Source organism: Sceloporus undulatus, chromosome 4 (assembly GCF_019175285.1).
Source record: "Sceloporus undulatus isolate JIND9_A2432 ecotype Alabama chromosome 4, SceUnd_v1.1, whole genome shotgun sequence".
Classification (NCBI taxonomy): domain Eukaryota; kingdom Metazoa; phylum Chordata; class Lepidosauria; order Squamata; family Phrynosomatidae; genus Sceloporus; species Sceloporus undulatus.
In genome coordinates, this window is record NC_056525.1 from 24,045,248 (window position 1) to 24,059,444 (window position 14,197).

The 14,197-nt window shown below is 39.0% G+C and overlaps 1 protein-coding gene across 2 annotated transcripts in view; it reads right to left on the reverse strand.

The window, feature by feature from the left end:
• TSHZ2 (teashirt zinc finger homeobox 2) overlaps window positions 1-14,197 on the reverse strand; it is a 342,078-nt gene that overhangs the window by 313,866 nt on the left and 14,015 nt on the right. The gene's annotated exons all lie outside the window — the stretch shown is intronic.

Below are 14,197 nucleotides of genomic sequence, written 5' to 3' on the forward strand. Positions count from 1 at the left end.
ATTATTATTATTATTATTATTATTATTATTATTATTATTATTATTATTATTTCTATACCGCCCGGTGGCAAAGCCAATCTGGGCGGTGAACAACATAAAAATTTACAGAATAAAATATACATAAATATTTATACTCCCTCCCCCCCCCTTAAAAAATATTAAACACTTAAATGTATTGAAATGGGACTATAACAATGTATAATTATACTAACCTAAACTAAACCCCAAAACCCTCAGTAATCCTCACCATCAGGGGATGGGGCCACGAAAGGAATAAGGGAAATCGGGGAGCCCGGGAGCCTGGTCCGGGAAAGGCCTGCCGGAAGAGATCCGTCTTGACAGCTTTTTAAAAGCTGTCTAAAGATGTTAACTGACGGATCTCATCCGGCAGGTCATTCCAGAGCTTAGGGGCGACAACAGAGAATGCCCTCTGAGAGGTAGCCGCAAGTCTAGATTTTGAAGGCTGCAGCAAATTCCTCCCAGAGGAGTGGAGAGCGCGGGGAGGATTGTACGGGAGGAGGCGGTCTCTAAGATAGCTTGGACCCAAGCCATTTAGGGCTTTAAAGGTGATAACCAACACCTTGTACTGGGCCCGGAAGCTGATAGGCAGCCAGTGGAGGGACCTCAAGACAGGAGTGATGTGGTCCCTCCTAGATGTTCCTGAAACAAGCCTGGCTGCCATGTTTTGGACCAGCTGAAGTTTCCGGGTCAAGGACAAAGGTAGCCCCATGTAGAGCGCATTACAGAAGTCGAGGCGTGAGTTTACCAGCGCCTGCACAACAGTCTCAAGGTCCCTTACTTCCAGAAAAGGGCGCAGCTGGCGTATCAGCCGAAGCTGATAACAGGCACTCCTGACCGTCGCATTTACCTGATTTGTCATCAGGAGCAACGAGTCAAGGAGCACCCCCAGACTGCGAACACAGTCACTGGGGGAGAGTGTGACCCCGTCCAGGACTGGAGGTTGTAACCCAATTCTTGGTTTCGGGGCCGCTACCCGTGAGCACCTCCGTCTTGTCTGGATTCAGTTTCAATCTGTTTTTTTTCTCATCCAGCCCATTACTGCCTGAAGACATTCATTGAGAGGGGAGATGCCATCGGAATTCGAGACCGACGAACGAGACACGGAGAAATAGATTTGGGTGTCATCAGCGTACTGATAGCACCCAACTCCATAATTCCGTATTATCTCACCCAGCGGCTTCATATAGATGTTAAATAACATCGGGGACAAAATAGCCCCCTGAGGAACCCCACAAGTGAGGCTCCTCTTACTGGAGCTACAGTCCCTGAGCAGCACCCTCTGAGACCTGCCCGAGAGGAAGGATCGGAACCACTGCAAAGCAGTGCCCCCGATACCTAACCCCCTCAGGCGGTCCAAGAGGATGCCGTGATCTATCGTATCGAAGGTCGCTGAGAGGTCTAAGAGCACCAACAGGGTCACACTCCCCCTGTCAATGCTCAGACGCAGATCGTCGGTCAAGGCAGCCATGGCAGTCTCAACCCCAAAGCCTGTCCTGAAGCCAGTCTGAAATGGGTCTAGATAATCGGTTTCATCCAAGACAGCTTGGAGCTGAAGAGCAACCGCCCGCTCGATCACCTTGCTCAAAAATGGCAGCAATGACACCAGCCTATAATTTCTCATATCCAGGGGGTCCAGGGAAGGTTTTTTCAGGAGCGACCTAACCGCCGCTTCCTTTAAACAAGATGGAACATGTCCCTCCCTGAAGGATGCACCGATGATATCTGTGAGGAATCTCATCAGTGCATCCCCCCCCCTGGACGGCCAGCCATGATGGGAAAGGGTCAAGAGGGCAAGTTGTCTTCCTCACCTTATCAAGCAGCTTGTCCACGTCCTCGGTACTTACAGATTGGAGCTGATCCAGTATAACTACATCGGCGGAGTCACTGGACACCTCGCCTATCAACTCTGTTCCCATGGTGGCGTCTAAGTCGGCTCTTATCTGAGAGATTTTGTCTGCAAAGAAGTTGTTAAACGTGTCACAGCAGGCCGTCGTCGGGTTAAGCGGTACCTGCGTCATCTCCCTCACCGCCTTAAACAGCTCTGCTGGACGGGACTCTGCAGACGCAATATGTGCAGAGGAGAAGGCTCTCTTCACTGCACATATTGCCTCCCGATAGGAACAAAGAAAGTTCCTATGGCGAGTTCTGTCAGATAGGAGTCGAGTTTTCCGCCATCTGCGCTCTAGCCGTCGTCCATAGGAAAGCAAAGACATAGGAAACCTCTTTCTTCACTACAAACATGTTTGAAATAAAAGGATCCAAGGCAAACATTTAAGAATTAAGCATTGATAGCCATGACTGGATGGAACAATCTCTGTCTCCCATCTTTGTTTTATTATATATATGCCATCATGAGTATTTTAAGGTTTTTATAAAACTGGGAAAATCTTGTGAAGTTTATGAAGAAAACCTGGAGTAACATATTAATGTTAGGATTTGAACTACAATAGAGCATATCACTATGCAGAAGTGTGATGCTGTAGTAATTATCATTAACATAAACATGTAGTTTTTATTATGAAATAGAGGGTGTAGGAATAAGAGATAATTATAACCATAATCTGGTAAATTAGAAGCCACATGCATTCCCTTGTATGTGTTTTTTTTTTTAAAAAAAAATTCATTTGTGTTTTGGGGGGTGTAATTTAGTTGAGGGGCTGGGGGATATTTTGTTATCCTTGTATGCTGTTCTAGGTTAAGCATTATTATATGTGAATATAGGTTAAGCATTATTATATGTGAATAAAGACCTATTTTTAAAAATGAATATGAAGAAGTTTTGTAAATTCCAATAAAGTCTTATTTAAAAAATGAACTGAACTGAAACTGATTCCCTTTCTATCTAGATATATCCTTGAGGTACCATCTTTCTATATGTTCCCTTTAAAATCCCATTTAAAACCACATCTCTTATTTGAAGTCTTTGGCTTGATCCCTTAACTACCATCACCAACTGAAATGACACTGTTCTTTTACACTTCTCTCTATGTGCTTTGTTCACCATCACCTTCAGGACCAGCACCATCTTGTTTGAATTTCTCTTTTCTACCATAAACTCTAGTCAAAGCAGCTCACAGCATCATAGAGGAACAGAAGAAGCTTCCTTATACCGAGTTAGACCTTCAGTCCTTCTAGCTCAGTCCACTTGACTGACAGCTAGTCAGTGTTCCTCATGGCCTCCTCTTTAAGTACTACCCAGGCCCAACCCTGAACCAAAATTAAATTAGATCAAGTGAGATCCCAAAACAGATCCAAAATCAGACTAAATCAGGTGTGTTCAGGATGGTATGATGGTAAACCGACACAAGATTACACAATAATGCATTTGAAAACAATTAGCTAGCAACTGAAAGACAACAATATTTAAATAATCATTCAAGCACAAAGGAATAAACACTAAAATTAAATAATCCACCAGTAATTCATACTTGGGTTTCATAAGGGAAAGACAAAAGATATCATACAGAATAAATAGTGTGTTCTTGGCCCAACCCAAGACTAGTGATGGACAGATTAGTTTATTTCCAGCCCATATCAGTTTCTCTTGTCATATTTTTGTTAGCTAAGGTCACAATTTTCTAGAACTGTAACCTATCCAATTTCCAAATCAGCCCTCTCCAAAATACACATTTTTGCACACATTTTCATATACACTTTCCCTAACGTACACATTTTGCATGCAATGTGTTCTAATATGTACATTTGTATGTGCAACCTTTCCTAATATATCTTTGTATATAGTTTTGCAATTTTTGTCCAAAAATCACATCACAAAAATTGGAGAAGTGTGGAGTCACAGAAGGATCCCAGAGCATGGAAAAGTTTCTTGTCTGGACTATAGTTAATAGAAAAATAATATTTCTAAGTTCTGTCCAATCCACAATTTTAGTCTTACCAATTTACTAATTCAGTCAATTGTGTTACAAATGCAGGCCAAAGAAAGAATGGCCCTTTCTCACCAAAGAGATGTTACTTCCCTCTTGCAAAGCCCACAAATTCATCTACAAAAAGTAAGATCATAGAACTGATCTGGGCAGAGTCTTTTGCATAACATTTCCCCCTCCAACTTCCCACTCAGTCTAATACATTTGTAGTCCATTGCAACTGGTATTTTATAATTGATAGAGATAAAAAAAGCCCTACCCTTTTTGTTACTGATTTGTTTTTCATTTTTATCTTCTCTCTCCCTTTCTTGGGAAAACATTGTACTTTTTGTACTTTTGTATTCCCCCCACAAACCCTCCTCCTCTTTTTTTCTTGGAGACTTCAGAGATTTGTTACAAAGTGCTCACTTTATAACTTAGTTAATGCCGCTCCCTTTAGAATCTTGGCTTTCAAGCAAGCAAGCAGCAGCATCGTCTTTTTAAAAAATTGCAAAAAAAAATTGCTTTAAAACAAACACTCTGTCAGTTCAATTTCTTTCTTTCTTTCTTTCTTTCTTTCTTTCTTTCTCTTCCTTCCTTCCTTCCTTCCTTCCTTTCTTTCTTTAAAAAAAACATGTAGCATAACAATGGATGAAAAGCCCAGTACTACTGTCAGAAGGGGCTTAAAAAGTTTCCTTGTAGCACTGCAAATTTCCAACGGTCTCAGAAAAGTCATGAAAATTTTCATGTGTTTGGCACATTTGAAAATGCTTCTATTACCATTCTTGTTTCTTGTAAAATGTAACAGGTCATGTTACTGTCTAATCAGAGCTTGAAAATGACCCTCTAGAATTCTGTGTCACACTTGAGAAACAGAATGAGTAGGTTACTCCTTCTGCTTCACTCTACTTCAGTAAGATAAAATGAAATAAATAAGTATTAGGTTTGGTTACACTGAACTTGTAAAAATGGGCTAGGTTTATTTCTCCCAAACAAATAAATAGCCTTAGGGTTGCAGGTAACTGTTTTGTATATTTTAAACAGAAAATATTCAATTAATAACTCTTGCTTCCTATTAAGGATAATAAAATAGAAGCATATTTTAATTCTTGTATAGGAGAACAGGAGAGAGCTGATGTACTGGTTTGAGTGTTGGACTACAACTCCAGAGAACAGGGTTTGAATCCATGCTCAGGCATGGAAACCTACTGGATGATCTTGACAAGTCACATTCTCTCAGCCTCAGAAGAAGACATGGCTAAGCCCTGCCCCCAACAAATCATGTCCAGAAAACCCTGTGATAGGTTCACCTTGGGGCCTCTCTGAGTTGGAAACAACTTGAAGACAAACAACAACAACAACAACAACAACAAAATGGGTCAACAACTATCTGATTTACACAGATCTACAATACATATGCAGGATATTTCACAGATGCCAGTGTTGATCTGAGCTGGTGTATCTTTAGACTACACTCACCACTTTTCTGATTTGGAATAGTATTTGAACCATATATTTAAAAGATGTAGCATGATTTAATTTTATTGTGTTACTTTGATATGAAGTAATACAGTTCATAGGAAGCCTCCACATCCCCTCCCCATTTGGGTAGGGGTGAGTCACACAAAATGCAACACAATTTATGAATTCATTCATATACAGTATTTCAATATTGCCCTTCATAGCAATACATCCCATGGCTGTTCAGATTAAGGATTTGCAATACAAAACAATTACATAATTAAAATACTAGCAATACACCCCAAAACATGCAATTAAAACAAAATAACTATCAAATTAATCACAACATCTGACAGCAGAAAAGGTAACTCAAATTATTTAAAAATCAGCATAATTTCCCCACTATATACACAGAGGAAAAGGGTGCAAACCATCATGATACACAAGTAGTTTGAATATTGAACTAGGAAATTGAAAAACAAATTCAGGTTCCCAGTCAACCATGGAAAACCACTGTGTGCCATTCAGCAGTTCACTCTCTTTCAGAGGATGGCAATGGCAAACCTCTCTGAATAAATCTTGTGAAGAAAACCCTAGCACAGGGTTGCCATAGGCTAGGATCAAATTAAAGGCACATAACACACACAGATACTCTGTCTGTTGGTCTATCTCTCTATCACTCTGTTTTTTTTAAAAAAAAAAGAGTTTTAACTGAGTGCTTAAAAGACAAGAAAAGTATCTGGTGAATTTCCACAAGAAGGGCATTTCACAGCAGGATGCCACAACTAAAACAACCCTCTCTTTCTATAATCATAGCTTGTGACCCTGAATGATAGTTCCCATATCAGTGGGAAAATGGATCCATTCCATGTTTTACCCTTGTAGGAATTCAAGGCACTGAATCCAATTTACAAGTTTTGCATTTCTATGGCTTTCATACAGTGTTTAGATGATGCAAGCCTCCAAAGCAGGTGGAAAAAGGATTGAAGCTCTTGGGTTAAAGGCGGGGGGGGGGGGGAGCTGTGATAGTCCAATTTAGCCTGGAAAATGTGTACCTTTGACAATATATATAAATATGCCAACACGAGAGTGATTCTAAAGGAGTGATACTTCCTAACCCTAATCTTAAAGCTGCATATAAATGTACTGGTGCAGGTGTACATTTAAAAAGGATGGAGTCAGTGTACTCAAGTGGTCAGGGCAGCAATGCAAAAAGTGAAAGCATGAATTGTCCAATGGATATAAATACAACATACACAAACCAGTCAGTCCAAGAGGGGACATGGGGTGAAGGGGTCATGTAAGGATGGTTTCCAATATTGTATTTTGCCAGTGTTTTACTGAACACACCAATGCTCTGATACACTGTCCCGGTGGAAGATAACAGGTCAATGTGTGGCTGATTAAAGGGTCAGCAATCCAATGGGATGGCAGTCACTGGTGGTGTGTTTGTGCAATGGTGTGCATGCATTGTTGGGAGGTGACCCAAAAAATTACCCAGCAGCATGGCTAGATGTTGTGCTGTGTGGTGGACCATGCACATTCAGGCTGTCTTGGGAGCAGCTGGTGCACACAGCAGGGGTTTGGCTGACTTCTGGAAAATGCAGTTTCCAGCTGCTTTTTCTTGCCCTTCTGTTCTACCCCTCAATCTCAAACATGCTGCAAGACCCCTTTGCGTAACGACATTCCAGACTAAAATGGCTATGTCTCTCAATTTCGTGGCTCCCTGAGATGGAAGCCACTGGCTGCCAATTACCTGCTAATTCTTATATTCCCTGCTATACTACATGCTGGTGGCTGCATGAATGCATTAGAGCATAAGAAAAGTTCTGTTGGAGCAGACTATGCAAGTCAGTATTCTGTTTCTCACTGTGGCCAGCCAACTGCTTCTAGTAAGACCAGAGGTGAGAGCACAGAAAACTGTCTTATATTAGGAAAAACTATCTAGTTCAGTATTGGCAATGATTCCCATGGTTTCAGATGAGTCTCTCTTAGCCCTACCTAAAGATTCCAAACTTTACAGTGCTCTATAAATAAATGTTAATAATAATAATAATAATTCCAGGAATAAAAACTGGGAACTTTCACTGATGGCTTCCATCCTAGTGGGATAGTGAATCAGCTCTCACTTTTAGTTTCAGCTTTAAAGGAGCTACCCAAGGAGCTGAACCCTTTCCCCACAATAGGTTCAGGACTCTGGATAGCCCCTTTAAACTTCACACTGAATCCATAGTGGATTCAATGCCCCACTGATATGAAAATCACCATCACCACTTCCACTGAGCTATGGGCCTTTCCTCTTATTAATATAAATCTATTGGGTTATATTATTGATTTCCTGAGATACTGATTCACCAGCATCGCCCATCTTGAAAATCTCAGACTCTAGGGACATTTTCACAGAAGACCATTCTCACCGCAGTCATGCTTATTCAAGTAAATGGAATTTTACCTGCTTCCAAGCAGTCATTGTCACACATCAACTCAGTTGCATCACTGGGGATACTGCCACCGATACACTCTCTTCTAGGCTTCCTCTAAACCCCATTCCCTGCCCTATGCCCTACCCAGCATGCCTTTCAATTTGTATTTTATTTTATTTTTAACTGTTAAAATGCAGTTCTGACATTCTGCTAATACACTTTAAGTTATAAAAAATAAAATACAAAAATAAAAAAATAGGGGACAGGGGGAGAGGAGGAGACTGTAATTTCACATGATTGCTAATATTGCAACTGCTGTAGCAGTGATATTTCACACACAACATGTCCTGAGAATGCCACATGATTGGTAGCTATTGATAGGTTTTCTCCATCAAGGAAAAAGGGATGTCCTATCCACGCATAGCAGACACAGCAGCTATGGGTCAGAAGTGACATTGTGCAATAAATATTGCCAAAGGCACTATTTAACAACTTTAATAGTGGTTTACAAGCCACATGTTATAATGTCCTAGGACAGTCACAACAAGATTGGGTTGAGTGGGGTGCAAGGTTATATTTAAAGTGCAATGAAAGAAATTATAATATTGAAAAATGGGGGAATGAAAAGTAATTCAAAGAACATATATTTTTTTTTAAAAAAAACTATGATGATCCCACCAGTTAATAGCCATTTCCTCTGTAGCTAGTCAATTCCCAAAAGTCTGTTGGGAAAAAATATCTTTGCCCAAAAAACAAACAAGTAGGGGACAAGCCTCACCTATTTCAGGAAGCAGTTACATACACTGGGAGGAGCCACTGAGAATGCCTTCCTTGAATCCACACCTAACATGCTGTCCTAATTTAATGTGGCTGGCAGAAATGGAACAGCAGAAAAAAGGAGAGAGATTGGGCACAGAAAATTTAGAAACACAGGGGCAATGGATATAGGGAGCAAAATGGGGAGGATAGAAGATTGCAATAATGGAGGGGGAGTTGGTTCTTTTGCTCCCACATCAGGCAGTGGGAGAAGCATACCTAGCCTCATGAAGTGGAATTTGATTATTTCCTCCCCTGGAAATCCCATAAATGCACAATGTAAAGAAAATGTTTTTTTTTTTAGGAGAGGAGGTTGTTTAATGTCATGCAAAAGCAAGTCAGCCAAAACAATAAACTCCAGGATAATGCAAATATTAATAATTGTATTTTGCTATTAGCATTTTTACTCTACTCTTATATTCTCAAATCACAGTTACCCATTGGCTCAATTGTTTCTGTGCAATTTTTGCAAGAATTGAGAAACAGACTTCAGCTAGATGTTTCTCCGAAAGCTAGGCTTTCTCCCAAAACTGTAAGAATGACTCAGTGACTTGGGAGACAAATAGAATTATAAACCTATGAAAACTGCAATCTGCTTTGAGACTTGACTCAATGACTAAACACACTGAAAGGCAGCGGTAGGCCTTTATCTCACAAAAGAATGGGACAGAATAGTAACTACACATTTTGCTTGCTATCCTAGCTCTTACAAGGGCTTTTAAAAATGAAATCTGGTGATCTGTGCCAGCAAATAGTCTAAACTGGCATTGGATGACATGCCTAGAATCCACATATAACCTGGCCAACTGGGCAATATGACAACCCAACCATATGGGAGAATATTCTTTGAACTGCAGGTTGTTATAGACTGTTCCAGGCAGTGATCTCCCATCTTGTTATTTCCCTAGTTCTGAAATACCTTTCCTCTTGAGATTCAAACTATTGGCACACAATTACTCTTTAACATAAAGGAAAGGATTTTCAAAGACAGCTATGCAAAAACCTAGACGTTTGTTTTCTTAATTCAACTGCAGAAATGCAGTAAAAGTATATCAGAACACACTTTAGCCAATGTGATTTGCTGGTATTTAACTCATTTAGAGAAGAAACCATCATGGGCCTCATTCTAATTGCTAGCTTCAAGTAGAACAGCCCCATTTAATGGGTTTCATGTAAGTGTTGACTTATCTTCCAGCTGGTGAGTCAATAGTAAAAATGTAACATGCAGCTGATCATTTTATCATTTCATTATTAATTAAAATATTTAATCTGCAATTTTACACCCATTTCTTTGGGCATATAAGCCTTACTGAATATAACAGTACTTATTTATGAATAGACATATACAGGATAGTAATGTTATTAAACAATTAATGTATTTATCTGAGAATTCAAATTTCCTTGGAGCCTGTATTTATCTGAGTCTTTATAATTCTATAGGATCCTTTCAAATTATTCTAAGAAGCCAGCCCAGGCCTTTGGTTCTAATGATTTATTTTTCAAACACAAAAAACACTAATTATGTGATACAATTAGCATTTTATTTTCTAAGCTGAAACTGAACACATTCATCAGTGAGTTGATCAATATATTCAATTATTCCAAGTTTTAAATATATGCTTATATACACACACATACACCTTTGTGTTCAGTCATAATGTTAAGATAACTTTGTACCAATCTTGAGTTCCACATGTATTGAATGCACCCATAGAACCTATAGAAATGTTTCCAGGTTTCTGTTATCAGGTATAAATTATGAAACAACAATAAAATAACAATGATACAACAATAGCAACAAAAATTGCTACTATTACTATCACCACCACATCACCATATCCATATACAGATTGCTTCTTTTTTTCTCTGTCCCAATAACTGAAGAGTTTATCCATGCTATCTAACCCAGATGCAGGGTCTTTTTAGATGGCTTGAATCAATCCAAAATCACCCTGGCCAGTGTCAAAAAACCCATCTGATACACATTAGGCTTGTACTTTTGCCAGAGGAACTAAGAAAAATGTTGCACAGGTATCTAATTTAATTAATTTAAATCTATGCAACCTTAAAATGTTTGCATATGTTTAATACAAAATGTTCTACCAATTAAGGAAAACTGCTCTATCAATTAACATGACAGCTTGACAAAACACACACACACACACACACACACACATACACACTAATATGTTCAGATTTGGGGAGGGGGAGAGTAGCCAATTGAACCCATCTCACCCCACATGTTCCTGTTGGAACAATCTCAAACTGATAACATACTAAATGGAATGCAGTTTCCAAGTTGTTCCTTCTCATCTGCTTCTGTCAAACTAAATTATTTATCCCTGTTTAAAATTTTCCCCAAGATGCATCTCAGCCTGCCATGCATTTCAGATATTCTTTAGATATAATTAGTGACTGAAGTTAAATCACAAAATTCAGATCTGAGTCTCTAATTCAGAAAAAATACTAAGGGGCTCCTGTAATGTTTAGCACACGTATTAGTCCTGCAGGGTGTTTTGTTTCTCCAAAATAATGGATTACTTGAAAATGGAAAAATATTATCCCACAGCATAACAACTTCACAAACAGAATTGTGGATGACCATATTCTGTTTAAAAAAAAATCTAGTCTCCTTGCTCTATGGAACTGTTGTTGTTGAAATGTTATCATGACATTTTTTGAAAAGGTAAGCCAGGTTCCAAAGATTTTTTGCATACCTTAAACATTATCATGTCCTTCCAAAGGAGTTCCTGCCTTCTCTGCCTAACTAAAGCACCTCTGAAATCTTGGAAGGAACATGTATATGTATGTGTCTTTAAGTCACCTGTCGTCTTATGGCTATCCCAAGAATTTCATAGGGTTTCCTTAGGAAAGGAATACTCAGAGGTGTTTTTACCAGTTCCTTCCGCTATGCCATTAAATATAACATGTTTTGAAATAATGACAGCCTATTAACTAAAAAGCATATAACAAAAACATCATGACTCCAAAATTATTTTGGAGGATTTAAACCCTTTTTGTACTTTAAGTGGATTAAAAAAACTAAAAAGGAATGTAATAGTACAGTGTAAAATTTAAAAGAACAAATAACGAACAATCTTAACAAACGGATTTTGGAAAATTACATTTTTAAAATGTGCCAAGATTCAGCTCCTCATAAAAAGACTAAAGCTCCTAAGTGGCTGTCCTGGTCTAAAAAATGTCTTTTATCAATGCAGTAGGCTGCCTTATATAAAGTCTTGGACAAAATTGCGGGGGGGGGGGGGGGGGGGTCACTGGAAGAAAGGTAGGGTATAAATGTAATTTTAAAACAGATAAACAATATGGAAGAAAAGCCTGAGTGAAGGGTTGAGGTTCTGATATTTTCAAATTTCAGCATCCTGCAATTAAATAAAAGATTTTTTAAAAAAAAGATGGAGGAAAGAAATCTCTTCCTGTTCCCTTTCTTTCAGCCACATCCCTGAATATCAGAAGAGCTCCCAAACTTAAACAAAAACTTTCCCTCCCTCTTGCCACCATTGATTTTCTTGATACTGGCATCAAGTCTTTGGAATGACCAACTGGTTATTCCAAATTTATCCTCTTGCATTGGGGCTTCAGCAGCTCACAGGGGAAATGTGAAATAAGTCTGTTATACTTCTCTTGATCTTTAAAGGGAGCCAGGCAGCTTCCATGTCAACCACTTTGAATCATGAAATTCTATTAGTACCTTTGTTGTTAGTTTTCATTAAGCAAGACAGGGTAAAACTATTTAAAAATAAAATGGTAAAAAAATCTATCAATCAATCAAGGAACAAAAATGAAAGAGTGCATAAAATATCAAGAATATGATAGAGATGTCAGAAACCTCATTCAATCTCATCATCACTAAAAAGATGCCAGAAATAAACTACAGAAAAATAATGAAGAGTTTGCCGTGCAGACAATGTTTTGTTACCTCTTGACAAGAGAAAATATTTAATACCTTTATTTTTCCCCCACAGCTTTGAATATTAGTTTGAGTGTCACAAATAATTAAATGCTTACAAGTACGAGGAATCTTTAGACATTTTGACAATACGTAAAGAGGGCTTTAAGTGAAAATCTGCCAAATGTAGTTTTTATTTGCAATACTAAACAATTATTATTATACCTCCCACCACACACACATAGACACACAATTGTTGAACAATAGGGATGGAAAGAATATTTGAAACTATTTTTTAAAACATTGAAGAACATATTTTGTTTCAAATCTTGATGAAATCCTAATGAGAAGAATCCTGGACTGTTAAGAATTTTTAAAACTGTTCTAAACTGCACAAAACTCTACACAAAATTTGCATGTGGTTGTTTTGCTCAGAAAACAGCATTTTCTGCACAGGAAGCAGCAGAAAATGCTGGCCAGAATTTACTAAGGCAATTATGAATGTGTAACCTAGAGTTTTGCATTTGCAACATGCTATATATTCCCCAGTTTAGGAGATATGTATGGACCATGAAATTCCCCCAATCTATTATCCCATGTAAGCAATTTCCAATGTGAGGGAGAATTCTGTCAGAGACTCTGCTTCTAGTTGCCGCACCTGAGATCACTCATGGGAGGGGATGGGAATGGGGAAGGAAACATCAGTCAGATACTTCGAAGTTGACAGGAGAACAGACACTAGTCAGTCGCAGTGGTTGCCACCTAGTAAGTGGGGATTGGGGGGATTTTGCTGGAAGACAGTACATAGCTACAAAGGATGGTTATTATGCATTTTAATGGCTACATGTGAATTTCAGAGAGTTTTACTTCACTAAATTTTTGTGGGTAATTTGCATAGAATCTTTTCTATGCACTGAAAACAGCCCCCCCCCCCAAACGGGAAATAATATTTCTGTGTAGAACTATTTCCTGTGCAGAAAATGTTGTTTTCTGCACAAAACAGCCAGGTATGAATTTGGTGCAGCGTTAGTCCTTTATTGTAAATAGGCTTCAAAAACAGCATAGTTTTTGAAGATTTTCTTGCAGTAGGAAGTGCTAAAATTACTTGTTGTTTCCTTTGAGAAGAACCTGTACATCTTTGCAGAATAGGTAAAGTAGAATCAACATGCAGGATGCCAGGACCACAACCATATTTCCATTGGCAGCTGGTGGCTCTGAGATCAGTGAGGTAGTAAACCCAGTTTTTAATCCAAACTTTCAAGAAGATATCCTCTGTTCCTAAATAAGGCTAGTACCTTGGATAGCTCCTTTAAAACCTGGCAAAGAATCACTGTTCTACTGACATAGGAGCCACCAGCCACAGTGGCCTCTTTCCAGTTTTCAGAGTAGGAACTCTTGCATGGAACGAACAGAGAAAACAAACTAGTGTGACCATAGGAAAGCTAAGGAAGTATGACAGAAGAGCTACAAACAAGACCCCTCAGCATGCATAGCACACCCAAAAGTTAGCTATGAGGCAGATAGACTTCTGTTAGTGTATGCAGGGAAGGGAGAACTCCTTCTCTTCCTTTAGCCTGCACTCAGCAAGCCTCGCCAGAATGGTAGTGGTGTCTCTCACCTGCTCACACACAGTAAGTTTTAGGGCTGTGAGTTAAAAACACCTCTACCCACACACAGTGCTGAAGAAAGTCTGCATCTGCAGTCTT